The sequence below is a fragment of the Mirounga leonina genome, unplaced genomic scaffold (assembly GCF_011800145.1).
Source record: "Mirounga leonina isolate KUSES-001 unplaced genomic scaffold, KU_Mleo_1.0 Mir_101664, whole genome shotgun sequence".
In the NCBI taxonomy this organism is placed as follows: Eukaryota; Metazoa; Chordata; class Mammalia; order Carnivora; family Phocidae; genus Mirounga; species Mirounga leonina.
In genome coordinates, this window is record NW_023270175.1 from 2,431,087 (window position 1) to 2,447,960 (window position 16,874).

Genomic DNA, 16,874 nt, shown 5'->3' on the forward strand with positions numbered 1-16,874 from the left:
CTGTTTAGCTGAATTCATTTGTTAATTTTTATCTCTAAGGATTTTTATGTAGATATTTCTGCAAATAATGACATTTTCCCTCTAAGAGTGTTTCATAATCCTTTTCCTCTTCCTTGCCAAACTTTGTACCTTTCATTTCATTTCACTATCATTTCTTAGCTAAGACTCTAGTAATATGTTGAATAAAATACTAATGGCCAGCCTCCTTGTTTGTTTTTTATTTTAATGGCGAGAGTTTTAATGATTCACAGTTAAGTATGATACTTGAGGTAGGTTTCTAGTAAATATCCTTTGTGAAGTTAAGGAAGCTTTAATTAATTTTCTATAATTTTTTAAAATGATGCATATATGTTGACTTTTATTTATTGCTCCCCCCAAATTTATTGATGATTTTATGGCATTTTTTCCTTTGCAATTAGTTAGTATGTAAATTTCATTGTTAGATTTTTCTAGAATTTATCTACCATTTATCATGACAGACTATCCTTTTTCCCCAAATTTATTGATATATTTGACACAATATTTTGTAAGTTTAAGGTGTACAACAGGATAATTTGATATATGTATATATTGTAAAATGATTACCATAATAAGGTTAGTTAACACATCCATTGTCACATATACTTACAATTTTACAATGGGGGGGGAGGGAAGATACTATTTTTTTTTAAATTTTGGTGTCTATTTGCCAATATTTTATTTGGGATTTTCCCATCAAGACAAACCATGAGAGACTCTGGACTACAGGAAACAAACCGAGGGTTACAGAAGGGAAGGGTGTGGGGGGATGGGATAACCAGGTGATGGGTATTAAGGAGGGCACGTGTTGTGATGAGCACTGGGTGTTATAGGCAACTAATGAATCACTGAGCACTACATCAAAAACTGATGATGTACTATATGTTGGCTAATTGAACACAACAAATTAAATAAATAAATAAATAAATAAATAAATAAATAAATAAGTGATATTAGCCTTATAGTTTCTTTCTTTGTGCTATCTTTTTCTCTAGGAACGTAAGATGAGAAAAATAAGTTGGATAGTGTCGGTCTTTTTCAGTGCTCTGGAACAGTTTGTATAAGATAAAAATTATCTGTTTCTTGAGTGTTTGCCCATAATACCACCTGGGCCTCATGTATTTTTTAGGGAATATATGTTTGACTACTGTTTAAATTTCTTCCACACGGGGGCGCCTGGGTGGCTCAGTTGGTTAAGCCACTGCCTTCGGCTCAGGTCATGATCCTGGAGTCCCAGAATCGAGTCCTGCAATCGGGCTCCCTGCTCGGCGGGAAGTCTCCTTCTCCCTCTGACCCTCCCCCTTCTCATGCTCTCTCTATCTCATTCTCTCTCAAATAAATAAATAAAATCTTAAAAAAAAAAATTTCTTCCGTACATATTGGTCTATTCACATTTTCTATATCTTTTGGAACAATTTGGGTCATCTTATTTACATTTCCATTTTATCTAGGTTTTCAGATTAACTTATATAAAGTAATATGTAGTATTTTATAATTTTATAATTTCATTGTTTATAGTTTTTCTCTTTTGGTTTGTGGTTTATATTATTTGTGTCTTCTCTTTTATTTTTCTTGATCATACTTCTTAAAATTCAATTCATTTCATTTAGGATTTATGCATCTATGTTCTCAAGTGTATAGAAGACTTGCTCACAGTATATGAAGATTCTGAAAGAAGAAACTCACAGGGCTCATAGAGAGGTAGCATAGAATGGATAAGCAAAAACAGTTAGGGATGTCCCCCAGAGATAGAGGGGATCATTTAGGATTAGTCAGGGGGTGCGCAAAATAAAAATAAGGGACAGTGAGTCAGGAATTTGAAGACAAGATAAATTCTCAAAAACTGTGAAAGATCACTAATTGATAATAACTTAATGTCAGAGAAGATACAGGGCCACACAAAAGGCAGGTTCTGTTTCTCAGGGAACAGAGAAGGACAGTGAAGAACATGAGCTACATAAAAGGCATTGCCAGGAGAAGTAGGGGTGGGTGGTGGGAAGGCAGAAAGCCTGGAGATTTGTAAATTAATGGATAAATTGATGGAGGGCAGGGTGGAAGTGGCAGGATGTCAGGGAGAGAATGTAAAATGTGCATGCAGAAGGAGGTAAGCAGGGCGCCTGGGTGGCTCAGTTGGTTAAGCGACTGCCTTCGGCTCAGGTCATGATCCTGGAGCCCTGGGATCGAGTCCCACATCGGGCTTCCCTTGCTCTGCGGGGAGCCTGCTTCTCTCTCTGCCTCTGCCTGCCACTCCCCCTGCTTGTGCTCTCTCTCTGTCAAATAAAGAAATAAAATCTTTAAAAAAAAAAAAAAAAAAGGAGGTAAGCAATGAGGATTTTGCCAGTGCTCTCCCAGAATATGAAAACCGGACGTTAGCACCACCATAAACTTGTATTTTTTTCCATAGCCAGAATGAAATAAATGTTTTGGAGGTGTGGGAGAATAATATTAAAAATTACCCTTTAGTAAAGAATTAACACTGTTCGAAGGTTTTACATATATGACTCACACTGTCCTCACAGTAACTTTATAGTGTAGGTACCATATAACCATATGTTATAAATTAGTAAAACAAGGGGCACCTAGCTGGCTTAGTCAGTGGAGCATGAAGCTCTTGATCTTGGGATTGTGGGTTCAAGCTCCACGTTGAGCATGGAGCTTGCTTTAAAAAAAAAAAAAAAGAATGAAAAAAATTAGTAAAATGGAGTTTTAGGGAAATTAAGTAATTTACCCAAGGTCATCAGCTAGTAAAGTTGACAGAGCTGGGATTTAAGCCTATTAGACTCTGTTTTACCCTATAACCCATGTGCTATACACAGGGCCGCTTCTGCTCCTTCTTTGATTTTTTTCTATGAGCCCTCTTACGTGCTCATTTTTCACTCTGTAATTTGACAGAAATGTCTGAGTCATTTTGTAAAATCCAAAGAATATGAAGAAAGCAGTGAACTCTTGACACAGTAACTTATTTTGGTATAGGTTTCTGGTATAGTGTTTCTATGATCTATGGAGGGGACTCCCGATTTGCCATATTATTTGTTCTGTTCAGACCCCATACAGCTTCAATAAATGGGCAGTAAGAATGTGTGCCATTGGGTGGCAAGTGTCACTGATGAAAAAGGGCCATGTAGGTCTATTGTGGTTATGACTAATTCCTGATTTCTGATTCTTTACTGTAGATTTATACGGGTCGTTGTGCATTAAGTATGATTTAGAAGGCTTGGGTAATATAGAAATGGGATAAAAATGCTTTTGAAATTAATCTTATTCAAATACCTTTTCAACAGATTAGGATTCTCGCACAGGAAATTTCCCATTGCATTCTCATTCATCAAACTAGAGAATTTCCATTTCAAGTAGTTGCCACTCTCTGCACAGAAAGGATGTGTGCAGCTGGAGAGTCAGGCCTTTAGTATTTAACTGTGAGGAAAAGCCCAGTATTACATTCAGGACATGGTATCCATGGCAACTTGCCCAGCAGCTTTTTAACTTTTTAACCTATCAAAAGATGATTTCTTTAGTTTTCTTTTAATTTTTCTTCCTCTGCGCTTTTGGTCTCTAGTCATAATCGTTCCCAGTTCACATGGCATTATTTCTCCCTACACAATAAAAGCGTTGAATGATTATATTAGATTGTCACTAAGTATTTTTCATCAAAGGTAAATACATAAATCTTCATAATCCTGACTCCACTAATTAATGAACTTTAAGCAAGCCTGAACCAAATCTCATCTCTGTACTAAAGGAAAAAAGTTTGCTAAGCAGATACAATTGAGGTGTGAATTTTAAATCGTATTCATATGCATACGACTGCTCAGGGATGGGAGGTTGTAATTAATTTATTTTCCTGGTTAACCGAAAGGTAAGCAGAAAACCTGTATATTTCAACCCGTGTTACAAACTTCCTCTGAAAGGTGCTAGTTTACTTGCCTGCTTTAGCAATACAGTCTCCCGAAGATAACTGGCTCTTTCTTCGAGGCCAGAGGATCCTGCAGTCCCCGAGGCTCATGACTCTGGAAGTCAGTGATCTTTGTTTGGAACCCCATATGAGGCTGCAGAGACTGGAGGACGTAGAAGAGAGGGTTCAGTGTGTGCTGATGCCAAAACATACTCTGAAAGTTTCTTTCGTGTTGAAAATAAATCCCCGATATCAGATTTTTTACCTGAGGCAAAAGGTTGTTAATAGCACAGACTCTGGAGTCAGCTTATGTGGATTCAAATCTGGGCTCTAACTCTCTACTAACTGTATGATTTTGAGAAAGACACTTAATCTCCCTAAGTCTCAGTGTCCTCATCAGGAAAATGGGGACAGCCATCGAACCTACTTTAAAGTAACCTAGCACCCAGAAAGTAATTGTGAGAAATAAGTGTGACCATCCATGTAAACTGCTTAGATCAGTGCTTGCCAGCTACATAGGAAGTACTCAATAAACATTAGCTATTGTGATTTCTCCAAAAGATGAAGAAGTGTCCAGGTAGAATCTGCTCCATTGAAAAACCGGGAGATGGGTATTGAGGAGGGCACATGTGGTGATGAGCACTGGGTTTTATATGCAGCTAATGAATCGTTGAACACTGCGTCGAAAACTTATGATGCACTATATGGTGGCTAACTGAACATTAAAAAAGTAAAATAAAAGCATGCTTGATGCAAACAAAAAGAAAAAAGGAAAAACTCACGGCTCGGTTCAAGGCAATTGCAATTGTACTAAACAATACATTCTGACCTCTGTGTGGCAAGCGGGTCTTGTATCAGGCAAAATGGTCCTAACATAGTTGGGGTAACTGTTTGCACTTGAAAGTAATAAAAATGCATGGCTTTAAAAATATTGTGTATTTCAGATTTTCCACTACTTCAGCTTAGCCCTGCCTCCAGTGACTCACAATAGTGAGATTATACTGGGCATTGATTTAGACGTCTGTACGTGCGCCTTCGAATGTGTGCCAACCCTGAAAACAATTCAAAAAGAAAAAAAGTAGGTTTTTTTATTCCCTTTGTCTAATTATCCCTTTACCTTTTTTTTTTGCCTTCTATCACCTGAGACACATGCTCGTTTCCTTAGAAATATATTTCCTAAAGGCTTCGATTATTTGAATAAAATAAAGCTAAAGATGTACGTGCCAACATGATCGTTTTGCACTTGCACAGTTAGGCTGGGTAGTGAATCTAGTAGAAAAAGTACTATCACTTGAAAAATCACTGGAAAAAGTGATGAGAATTTATTTTAGTGTGGGGACTGCAGAGGCTTGAGAGAAAATTCTAGCTTTGAAACACTAGGATTTGAGGAGATTTGTGTCTCATTCTGTTCCAATCCACCCTTAGGTGGGGTTTCTATGGAATCAGACTAACTCATTTACGCTCTGTCTTTCACACTTAACCGTTAATCCAGTCTCTCACTTCAACCCCTGCCTCACCTACCACCTATGGCTTTCCCTACTCTTTCTCCCCTAACTGTCCTCTGTGTCTAACTAAAATTTTTGAGGGCTTACAAAATGTGTGCTTTTCTGGATGTGGTCCCTTTGTCCCTTTGTTTCTGCCCGAGAGCGTGCACGTGTCTTCAGAGTTGCTAAGGTCTCTGTTTACCACTGTGTGTGCATGGGTGAGTGGCTGTGTGTGTCTTCCATTGAAGAATAGGGGTTTGGGTGTAATAGGCTGCCTATACCCTGTAAATGGTCCTTAAACAGAAGTGTAAGAACATCCTTAATCCTTTGTTGCCTTCCTTCTCAGTGCTACCTTAAATTTCCTGGCAGGATTCCCACATAAGGAGGCCCTGACTCTGAGAGAAGGGTTTTTCCCTCTCTTGTGTTTCGTCCTTTTTGTCTGTTTTGAGAGAAGTGGCCCCTGGTAACTCGCCCTTGAACTCCCCCTTTTCCTACCCATTTCCCTCCTCCCTTTCCTAGGCTGTGCCAAAATCTCCACAGCAACATCTAAAGGGAAAGGGGGTGGTGCGGGGAGTGGGGGGGATACAACCAATCATTGGTTTGGGAAAAATATACAAGTTAATGAAATGTTGGCTCAGATATTGTTCCTGGATCTGTGGATGAATGTGAGTCTTCTGTGTACTAAATGGACAGATTAGCAGTATCAAGCAATAGTATATTGATAAGAGACCCTTTGATTAAGAAGCAAAAATGCTACCCAACTTAAAGCGTGCTTTAAACATTTCAGAGCCCCAAGTTTGTTTGATTATACTGAAATCTCTCCCAAGGGTGTATTAAAATTGAACAGAACACAGATTCCTCCAACAGGCAAGCTTACCTTTCAGTAACCTGCCATGAATTCCGATCACCCTGTGGAGCCACACAGAAGACTCTTTCTTCCAACAGAGACCTTTCCCTTAATTATTTGACTAAGAAGATGGAGATCCGGATTTTAGTCTCATTTCTGCCACTGACCTATTGAGTGACCTCAGATATGTTGCTTAGTACCTCTGTCTCAGCTTTTCCACCTATAAAGGAAAACACTCCCTATTTGCTCCTTCTGCATACATTCACTTAATAAGTAGGAAATATGGGGGAAAGTATGTGACTTACTTTGGACAGAATATTTTAGACTTTTGTGAGGATACCATCTAGCAAATCTGAAATGGTTGTCTCCTCAAGTAATTGGCTTCCAGTGGCTTAACATAATGAAGGTGCCTCAAAAACATTAATTAGGGAAAAATAACTCTGCTTAATAGATTTATTTGCCATCCATATATCTTCTTTGTCGAAGTGTCTGTTTAAAACTTTTGCTAATAGGATCAGTCCTACTCTTTAAAAATAAGCTTTATTTTGGACAGTAATTGACATGAAATATACCTCATCTGTTTAAAGTGTTTAATTTGATAAGTTTTGACATATGTATACACCCACAAAACAATCAGCACAATCAAGATAATGAGCATGTTTCCTCGTGCCCCTTTGTAATCCTTCCCTCATGCCCTTCCCCAGTTTTCCCCATCCCCGGGCAACAACTGATCTGCTTTATGCCATGACAGATTAGTTTGCATTTTCTAGAATTTGCTGTAAATGAAATCATAGAGTATGTACTCTTTTTCTGGCTGGCTTCTTTCACTTGGCATAATTTCTTTTTAAGATTCATCCAAGTTGTTACGTGTGTCAGTAGGTTATTCCTTTTCATTACTGAGTAGCATTCAGTTGTATAATTATACCACAGTTTATCTGTTTATCTGCTATTTGGAGCTATTACAAATAATGCTGCTATGAACATTCATGTATAAGTTTTTGTGTAGACATATGCTTTTATTTCTCTTGGCGTAGATACCTAGGACTAGACTGGCTGGGTCATATGGCGGGTGTATATTTATCTTTAGAAGAAGCTGCCAAACTAGTTTCCAAAGTGGTTGTACCATTTTACATTCCCACCATCAATGTATGAAAATTTCAGCTGCTCCACTTGGTTACCAACACTTGGTATAGTCAATGTTTTTAATTTTAGCCAGTTTAGTACATGCATAGTGGCATTGCACTGTGGTTTTAATTTCTATCTCCCTGATGACTAATGATATTGGGCATTTTTCATGGGCTTACTTGTCATCATCCATATATCTCCTGTGGCAAAGTGTCTGTTTAAATCTTCTGTCCATTTCATTTATTTGGTTGTTTGTTTTCTTACTGCGTTTTGACAGTTCTTTATGTATTTTAGATATAAATCATTTATCAGATATGTGATTTGCAAATATTTTCTCCTTGGTCCTTGGCTTGTCCTTCCATTCTTCTAAGGGTATTTTTGAAGAGCAGAAGTTCTTAATTTGGATGAATGCCAGTATTTTCTCTTTTCTCTTGTGGATTATGCTTTTGGTGTTGTATCTAAAAATTCTTTGTTACACCTATCCTAGAATCCTTGATTTGAAAGGGTTCCCTAGAGATCTTCAGGGGTATTACTTGTCCTACCAGATGTTCTTAACCTAGAGCCCATGAACACAGTAGTGTGCTATTAAATATCTAATAGTTGGCTCTGCTGGTTAAAAGCCCTGGTTTGTAGCATTTGCTGGTTTCCATGTCTAATTTCAAGTTTCAAGCCTGATGTCACCAAATATGGAGTTGGAAAAAGATGGCATGGTAATATGCTGTTATATAGTAATTTGCCACACAGATAAAATAGATATAAATAAATAACCTTAAGAACATAGACTCAGATATTGTTCCTGGATCTGTGGATGAATGTGAGAACTAATAGAACACAGTGAAATAATTAAGAAGTGATGAGGTTTGAGTGTTTATTTACTTTTCTTAATATGATTTATTGAATTGTAAACTTGTATAACTTACTGATTAACAATAGCTGCATTTAGCAAACAGCCAAACTGCCTGAAAATTCAACAATAATTTCTTGCAAGCCACTTCATGTTATCTCCAACACACCATTATGTAGATTTCTTGTGGAGCGTGTAAGGGGTCCATGATTAGAATTTAGGCTTTTTTTTTTTAAACTTTTAAGAAAAATTACATCTTTATTTTCATTAACCTCTAAGTGAATGTCTGCATTTCCTTTGATTGTGAATATACTTTGAAATTATAGGTAGGCCCACCATTAGATCTTGTATTTAAAACCACATAGGGGCATCTGGGTGACTCAGTTGGTTAAGCGTCTGCTTTCGGCTCGAAACATGATCCCAGGACGCTGGGGTCGGGCTCCCTGCTCAGCAGGAGTCTGCTCCTCCTTCTCTCTCTGCCCCTCCCCCTGCTTGTGTTCTCTCTCTTTCTCTCTTTTGCTCACTCTCTCAAATAAATAAAATCTTTTAAAAACCATATAAAATACATATATTGTCATATGTGTGTTTTAAAAATTTTGATAACTAAATTTTGCTTAACAGGTTTTCTTTGTAATCCTATGGATTTTATTTCATGCATTTAAAAAGGGCTTTATAGGCTTTACCATATACTAAAGGGGTCCATGGCACATACACACAAAAAAATGTTAGGAACTCTTGCAAGGGATTTCAGGTAAATGTGTAGCATTCCTGTTTATAAATAGCTTCCAGGATGGACAAGCTACAGTCTCCTTGCTTAGATCATTATCAGAAATGTCTACCTTCTTGTTACTTATGTCTTATGTTATAAGGAGTTTTGGAGTCATGTGGATGTAAGTCCAAGTCCCACTTCTGTTGTTTATTGGTTACCTGATTTAAAGAAACTTAATTTGGCTCTCTGTGTCTCATTTTTTTCAACTGAAAAATGGGGTAATAATGCATGCTTGCTTCAAAGGGCTTTACGATGAGGATAAAATGAGTGCCTGGCATGCATTAGGTGTTCAATAAATATTTGCTTCTTTTCATTTCAGTGGAAGAGGGGAATCGCTGATACATTCCAGAGTGTCTACTGCCTAATTCATCATATCATAATTATAAACATATTTTCCCCCCAGGGTGAGGATGTCTCTAAGTCTGAAGAGAAAAGGATACTCTTTCCTGCTTTTAGTACTGATCACTGGAGCCTAGAGGAGTCAGCTGTTTTATGTTCACCTCAACTCAAAGCTAGGGACCAGGAGGATTTCTGGGGAGAGGAGGCTGGATTCTGGATCTCCAGCTTTGAATGCTATGCTAATTTAATGTGGTTTTGACTCTAGGGTCTTACTGACTCTAGTCAAGATTCTGAGTGCCGGGACCCCTGGGTGGCTCAGTCGGTTAAGCATCTGCCTTCGGCTCAGGTCATGATCCCAGGGCCCTGGGATTGAGTCCCATATCAGGCTCCCTGCTCAGCAGGGAGTACTTCTCCCTCTGCCTACAGCTCTCCTTGCTTGTGCTCTCCCTCTCTCTCTCTCTCTCTCTGGCAAATAAATAAAATCTTAAAAAAAAAAAAAGATTCTGAGTGTCAAACATTACCTCACTCAAATACACAGTCACCTCTTTAAGCCCTGAGGGCAGGCCACAGCTTCCCGGACACTGATGTAGCGGCTTTCCATCTGCTTCAGTCTGTGGACCTCTTCCAGTGGTAAAACCTCAGTGGATCACCTGCACCTCCAACTCTCCCTGGCCACAAGCAAGAAACAAAAAACAAAACCCCCCAAAACAAAACCAAAACTCCTTAAAACTAATGGGAAGCCTGGCGCCACTTTAAAAGAGACACCAATGAGATGATGTCTGGTTTAAATATCATAAGTGAATTATGTGTTCACGCCAGAAACCAAAGTAGAGGCCTTGTCATACTGCAAATGTCAACACTACAAGAGATCAGTCGATGGACCTACTCAGGATAACCTTTGGAGACCCTGGCAGTCCCATTTGGATGCTCCATTTTGGGAAGTGTTGCTTTCCAAGAGTACTTCATGCTTATTTGATCATAGAGTAAATTAACTTATAATTTTCTTCTCTTCATTTTTTGGTAGAGAGACAACAGGAAATAGTGGAAAGAGTACTGAATGTTCAATCAGACAGATCTGAACTTGAACCTTTTCTGTGCTAATAACTAGTTGTGGTTAACTTCAACAAGTTTCCTCAACCTCTGTGAGCTTCAGTTGTGTCCTCTGCATAATGAATATATCTATTCCATAAAATAGTTGTGAAGATTACTAAAATAATGTATTTTATGTGGCTAGGACATACCACATAGCTAGCTCTCGAATTCATTTATTTTCTTCCTCTTCTTAGGCCACAAAACTAAAATAGAATAAACCAAGATGAAGCCAACACTGTACCAGTGTCACATTTATAAATTTTAGAGGAAGAATTTGTCCAATAATTGGGTCTCTAGGCTCTTTTATTGCATTAATCCCTTCCATTTTGAGCCTGGACTTCATAGTACTTCACTGAAACCTCTGTCTTGATGAACAATTTCCATGTTCTCCACTTCTTGTTTTTCTGACATAACTACTTTGCTAAACTTTAGTTTTGGATCATTCCAAATACCTGCTTCTCAACTTCTACAACCAGTAATACTGAGTCTGCTAGAGGAAACCGCACAGCTTTGCAAGTTGGCGTTGCCGCAAATTTGTGTTCTCCAGTTTGACTTCTGGTCACTACCTTTGTTCAAACCTTATAGTGACAATTCCAAAACTTCCTTCCCCACGGTCTCCCCACTCTCTTCAGAAGCTTATTTTAACTCTTATTTCACAGAGAAAATTGAGCTTATTATGGATGGACTCTTTAAATTTCCCACACCTAAAAATTATCTTTATGTGTGTCCACTCTCATTTCCTTCCCTCTGGTCTCAGAAGGAAGTTTTCCTTCTCCTGTTCAAGTTTAATATCTCCACCTGGCTTTGTTGCCTATCTCTTAATATTTCAAGAACTTCATTGTATCAGCTGTTCTCTCTCTTCTTTGTATCTTTAATATATCTTATCCCTTTCTTTTTTTTTTAAGATTTTATTTATTGTGCTCGCTTCGGCAGCACATATACTAAAATTGGAAAGATTTTATTTATTTATTCATGAGAGACACAGAGAGAGGCAGAGGGAGAAGCAGGCTCCCAAGGAGCAGAGAGCCCGATGCGGGACTCGATCCCAGGACCCCGGGATCATGACCTGAGCCGAAGGCAGACGCCTAACCATCTGAGCCACCCAGGCGCCCCCCCTTTCTATCAACATAGAAACAAGTCCAAGTGCTGTCATGCTGAAAATTCAGTAACCCTCTCTGGACTCTGCATCTCCCTCAATTTCTACCCTCTCTCTCCCCTTTTCTTCTTTCACAAGCTTCTTGAAAAGTGATCCACACCACTCTTTCCAATTCCTTCCTAATTTCCCATTTTTCTCTTCAGATCATTATAAACTAGTATTTAGCCCTAAATCTCCATTGAAACTGCTCTTGTAAAGGACACTAGGGATCTCCTAATAGCCAGAGCCAATAGACTCTTTTCTGATTCTCATATTACTTGATCACTCCAGGTGAATTTGGCATTGTTTTAAGATGCCCTGCTTGAAACTCTGTCCTGCTTTGACTCCTGGGAAATTATTTTTAATCCTACCTCTCAGGCTCCTTTGTTGGCTTCTCTTCTTTGGTCTATTGTCTTAATGGTAGTTTTTTTCTAAAGCATCCTCCTTGCTCTCTTGTCTTCTTAATCTATGTAATATATCGTCATGGTTGTAACTACCATCCATTAGACGGTTAAATCACCATAACCAGCTAGCCCTCCCACTGTGTTTCAGCTCCCTTTTGGTCTTCTCCACTTGGATGTTCCACAGATACCTCAAAGGTAACTCCAAGGTTAAGAAATGAAACTCATCTTACATCTGAAACTAATGATGTACTATATGTTGGCTAATTGAATTTAAATTTAAAAAAAAAAAGAAATGAACTCATCTTACCCCTAGACTTTTTTCAACTCCTATATTTCTTATCTCAGAGAATGATAATACTAACCAAACCATAAACCTAGGTTTTGTCTTAGATGTTTCTGTCTTCTCACTTTCCATCCACATTGTGCCAATCATAGGCTTGTTTTCCCTTGGATCCATTCTTCACCTTTCTTTGCGCTGCTATTTTTGCAGAGGGGTTGGTCCTGCAGGTTGCGATTCCCAAGTTTCCATGTTAGGAGGCTTTAATTGGTTTCGGCCAATAGGAAACACTAATAGGAAATTGCAGGATAGGAGAAAAGGAGAATCCAGTGTTTCTTGGCAGCAGCTGCGTCTTCTCCATGTCTTCAGCTAACATTAGACAAGCTTCCATCATACCCAGCTTCCATGGGGTGACCTCTGCTCTTGGTGTCTAGTAAAAACTTCCCTTCCTGTTGTCCTTTCAGCCTTGGGAGTGGTAGGGGCTTCCTGCTGTTGCTAGTCTTTGTATATCTTCAACATACCCCATATGTTAAGGACGGCACATGATGTGATGAACACTGGGTGTTATACACAACGAATGAATCCTTGAACATTACATCAAAAACTAATGATGTATAATATGTTGGCTAATTGAATTTAAATTAAAAAACACACCCCATGTGTCATCTCAGTTCTTCCATCATCGATGTAACCTATTATTGTATATAATTCCTTTTGTGTTACTTAGAGGGGTTTCTATCTTCCTGTTTGGACCATGGATTAATGCACCCATTCACCAAGCATTATAAATGCTGTTTCCTTAACATCTTTCATATCTGTCTGTACTTTTCAGTCTCACTGCTACTGCCCTAGTTCGGGCTTTACTACAGTACTCTCCTAACTAGCTCCTCTTTTATCTATCTTCCATGCTGCACACAGATTGATCTTCCTTAACAATAAATGTAATAATTTTACTCCACTGCCTAAAACCCTTCAATAATGCTCACATAGACATTATTCCCAATTATCTGTCATTTTGTACATCACCCTCACAATTTTTTGCTGTATTTGTGTACCATCTATACTATTACTTAGGTAATATTTTATCTAAATATATTCACTGAAAAAAGTTTTAGCTTTTTGTCTTGAGCAAACCTTGGGTTTGAAGGTTTATTTTTTTTTCCTAATACACTTTAAAATAAATGCCAAATGATTAAAAATATACCATATACCGTTCCTCATATATATAGCACACTTTGGGGCACAGTGGTCTATGAGATCAAGCCAAAAATTTTTACTGGTATTTATAAGGTCTTTCATGATCTGGCTTTTGAACCTTACTTTCCCATCTTCCCCTCTGTCCTAGCCACCGCCTCTGCCTTTAGTTCAAATTGATCACCTACTCTTTCATGACGCCCTCTATGCCATATGTAGACATATTTTGTGCACTTACCTATTTACAAGTCTTTTTGTCTCTAGTAAACTAGCTTAAGAAAATCATTCCTGATTGGTGTCCATAATATATATATATATGCCTGTATTATTCTGGATACTAGATGATAGTGGTCCATTCTTTTTTTTTTAAAGATTTTATTTATTTATTTGAGAGAGAGAATGAGATAGAGAGAGCATGAGAGGGGGGAGGGTCAGAGGGAGAAGCAGACTCCCCGCCGAGCAGGGAGCCCGATGCGGGACTCGATCCTGGGACTCCAGGATCATGACCTGAGCCGAAGGCAGCCGCTCAACCAACTGAGCCACCCAGGCGCCCCATAGTGGTCCATTCTTTCCAAACATGTAACCTCTCCTTAAACCAGAATAACATCATTTTTTTTTTTTTACTGAAAAAGTGTTATTTATTTATTATCAAGACCAGACTGAGTCATCACTGTAAAGTAATTCTTTTCAGCTTCATTTAACATATGGGCTCACCTTGGTAAAATTTGTTAAATTGCCAAACATAGAAACTGAACTAGAGCACAGAAATTATAGTTTGCATCCACATTACTTTCAATACTTATTTTGGTTTTCAAAGTGTAATAAAGGCACCCAAAGAGGAGAGAAAAAGCTATGCTTCTTTTTTTCCCTATGCAGCAGTACAGCTTGAACTGACTTCTGACTTTTTGATTTTCTGCTGAGGGCAAGGCTCAAAGTAAAGAAGAAAAAGGGCAGTTACAAGTTTTTACAAGCAGCAGCACAGACTCATAGAGCTAGATGGTACCTTAGAGATCATCTAGTCCAACCTCTTCATTTTACAGATAGGGAGTGAATTAGGCCAAGAGAAAGGGAAATTCCAGACTAAGCAAGGGTTTGTGTGTGTGTGTGTGTGTGTGCAGAAATGGAAGAAATACTCCCGTTTTTGAGCTATCTTATTTATTAGCACAGAGTTCACATATACAATCCCTTTGACTGCTTGTTTGTGCCAGGAAGGGGAGATCAACACACAGGCCTGGGATCACTCACAACCCCCACAGAAGATTGCAGTGACCTGTGCCCACATTTATATTCACATAGATGAGACTCAGAGACTCTATGGATCCTCAGCTAGTCATATTCTGCCAAGGTAGCCTGCTGGAACCAAAGTCTTTCTAGAGCTCAGCTCACTGACAGTCACATCAATTATGCTTTTTTCTTTTCTTTTCTTTTCTTTTTTACACCAAATACGCTCTTTAGTCATGATCAGTTTTTCTTCAAATAAACCTAGAGTAGTCTGGAGAAATCCCTGTTTCACAGATGGGAAATTAGAGCCTGGGAATAGAAAGATTGCTCAGAAAGACAAAAGCAGCACTAGGACTAGGATTGAAATTGCCAACATTGGTAGTTCTAGATGCCAGAACTATATATCTAGAGGCTTTATTTCACACATTTGATATAATTCTGTTTTTTTTAAATTGACCTCTGCTTTGTTCATTTGGTTCCTGATTTGGGGTACAGTCTTTTTTTTTTAAGATTTTATTTATTTATTTGACAGAAAGAGAGAGCAAGCGAGAGAGCAAGCACAAGCAAGGGGAGTGGAAGAGGGAGAAGCAGGGAGCCCGATGCAGGCTCGATCCCAGGCCCCTGGGATCTTGACCAGAGCCGAAGGCAGACGCTTAACCGATTGAGCCACCCAGGTGCCCCAGGGTCCAGTCTTAATGAAAAAAAAACCCAGAAACATCAGGAAGAAACTAAGGCTATATAATGAGCCAACAGACTACTCTCAGATTCAGTGACTGATTATCATATTAGAAGATAATACCTCTTCCCCTTGTTCCCCACTCTCTATTTCCCTACTCATTAGACAAGGATAAGAAAGGAAGTGAAACACAAATCTCTACATTTACTTAATTGTCAAGAGCTCTGATAAAACTTGTGATTAGGAAAGAGGTTGAAATTAATGGATAAAAATGAACTGTAGGACTTACCTGTAGAATTACACTTAATCCATACTTTGCCTGTTCCCGATGACCCTGGTTAATTAAGAATTGACTGCACTGCACAATGTTCTTTTCTGTCAGAGGTGTCTATCATGAGAGGGTATTATGTTACCTTTCTGTATTTATCAGCCAAGAAAACATTTCTCTGAGGAAAACATTCAGTACAATGGGAGATAAGTACTAATAGAGTAGTAGGAAGACCAATCTTATTTTTAAAATATCTTCAGTGACTGAGTTTTGGAAAATAAAATAAATATCAGTATGCACTTAGAATGACATCCATATGGGCAATTTTTCTGCCAGATATAAAATGAAAGTAGGAATGGGTAACTTTACATATAGAAATCCGGTTGGTGTACTTGAGCTGTCTACAAGTTATTTTTTTGGAGAAGTAGCTGAAAAATGCCCAGTATCTTTTCAGAAGTGCACTAAGTAGATACCAGAATGGGAGTTCTCAAGGTATCCCGCTGACCTGCCTCTACAAACAGAAACTAGAAACTAGTGTTGATTTCCATTAGCAGGCTCCTTTAGCTCAGAGACCCATTTTCTCGCCTCATTGGCAACTCACTTTTGAAGGACTGGGTTTTTCTAATAAGCATCTCATTTGGAGTTTGTTTGCGAAGGTATGGCTAGACTTTCAAGTTTATTTTCTTAAGCTACTGCATTATTTCTCACCTCTCATGCCTAAAAAATAAATTTGTGAGAAGATAAGTATTTCGAAGGGCAGCCAAAGACTTACGTGACTCTGATTCAGGGGGAAGGGTAAGTGGACTGATGTTTTTAACCATGTTAAAGAAATTTTGAATGAAGACAGGTGGTAATCATGTACTGGAAAATGTGTTAGTAAAAGAGACAACCAAGCAGTGACATCTAGAAACGAAGTCATGTGTTATAGGACAAAGTCATATGTTATAGCAGAGGAAAAATTAAATCTGAAAATTAAAGAAAAAATTTAATATCCAACTAAAAGAGCAAAAGACTTTTTCTTAGTAAAGAAACAATGATAATGGTTCAAGAATCACTTAAAATTGTGGAGTGCAATCAGCAATGCCATGGGGTGCCACTGGGTGCCAGTGGTAGGCCTCAGACTTGGGTAGAAGAAGAGAAAAGAGCAAACAAGTGAGGCTGTTGAAAATGAAGATGAAAAAGAAGGAAGGCGAAGAGAAATACATAAGGAAGGAATAGCCAGCAACAATTCTGATTATCATCCTATAATAGCAAGACGATGAATTATTCCCGAGAGTTTTAAATATAAA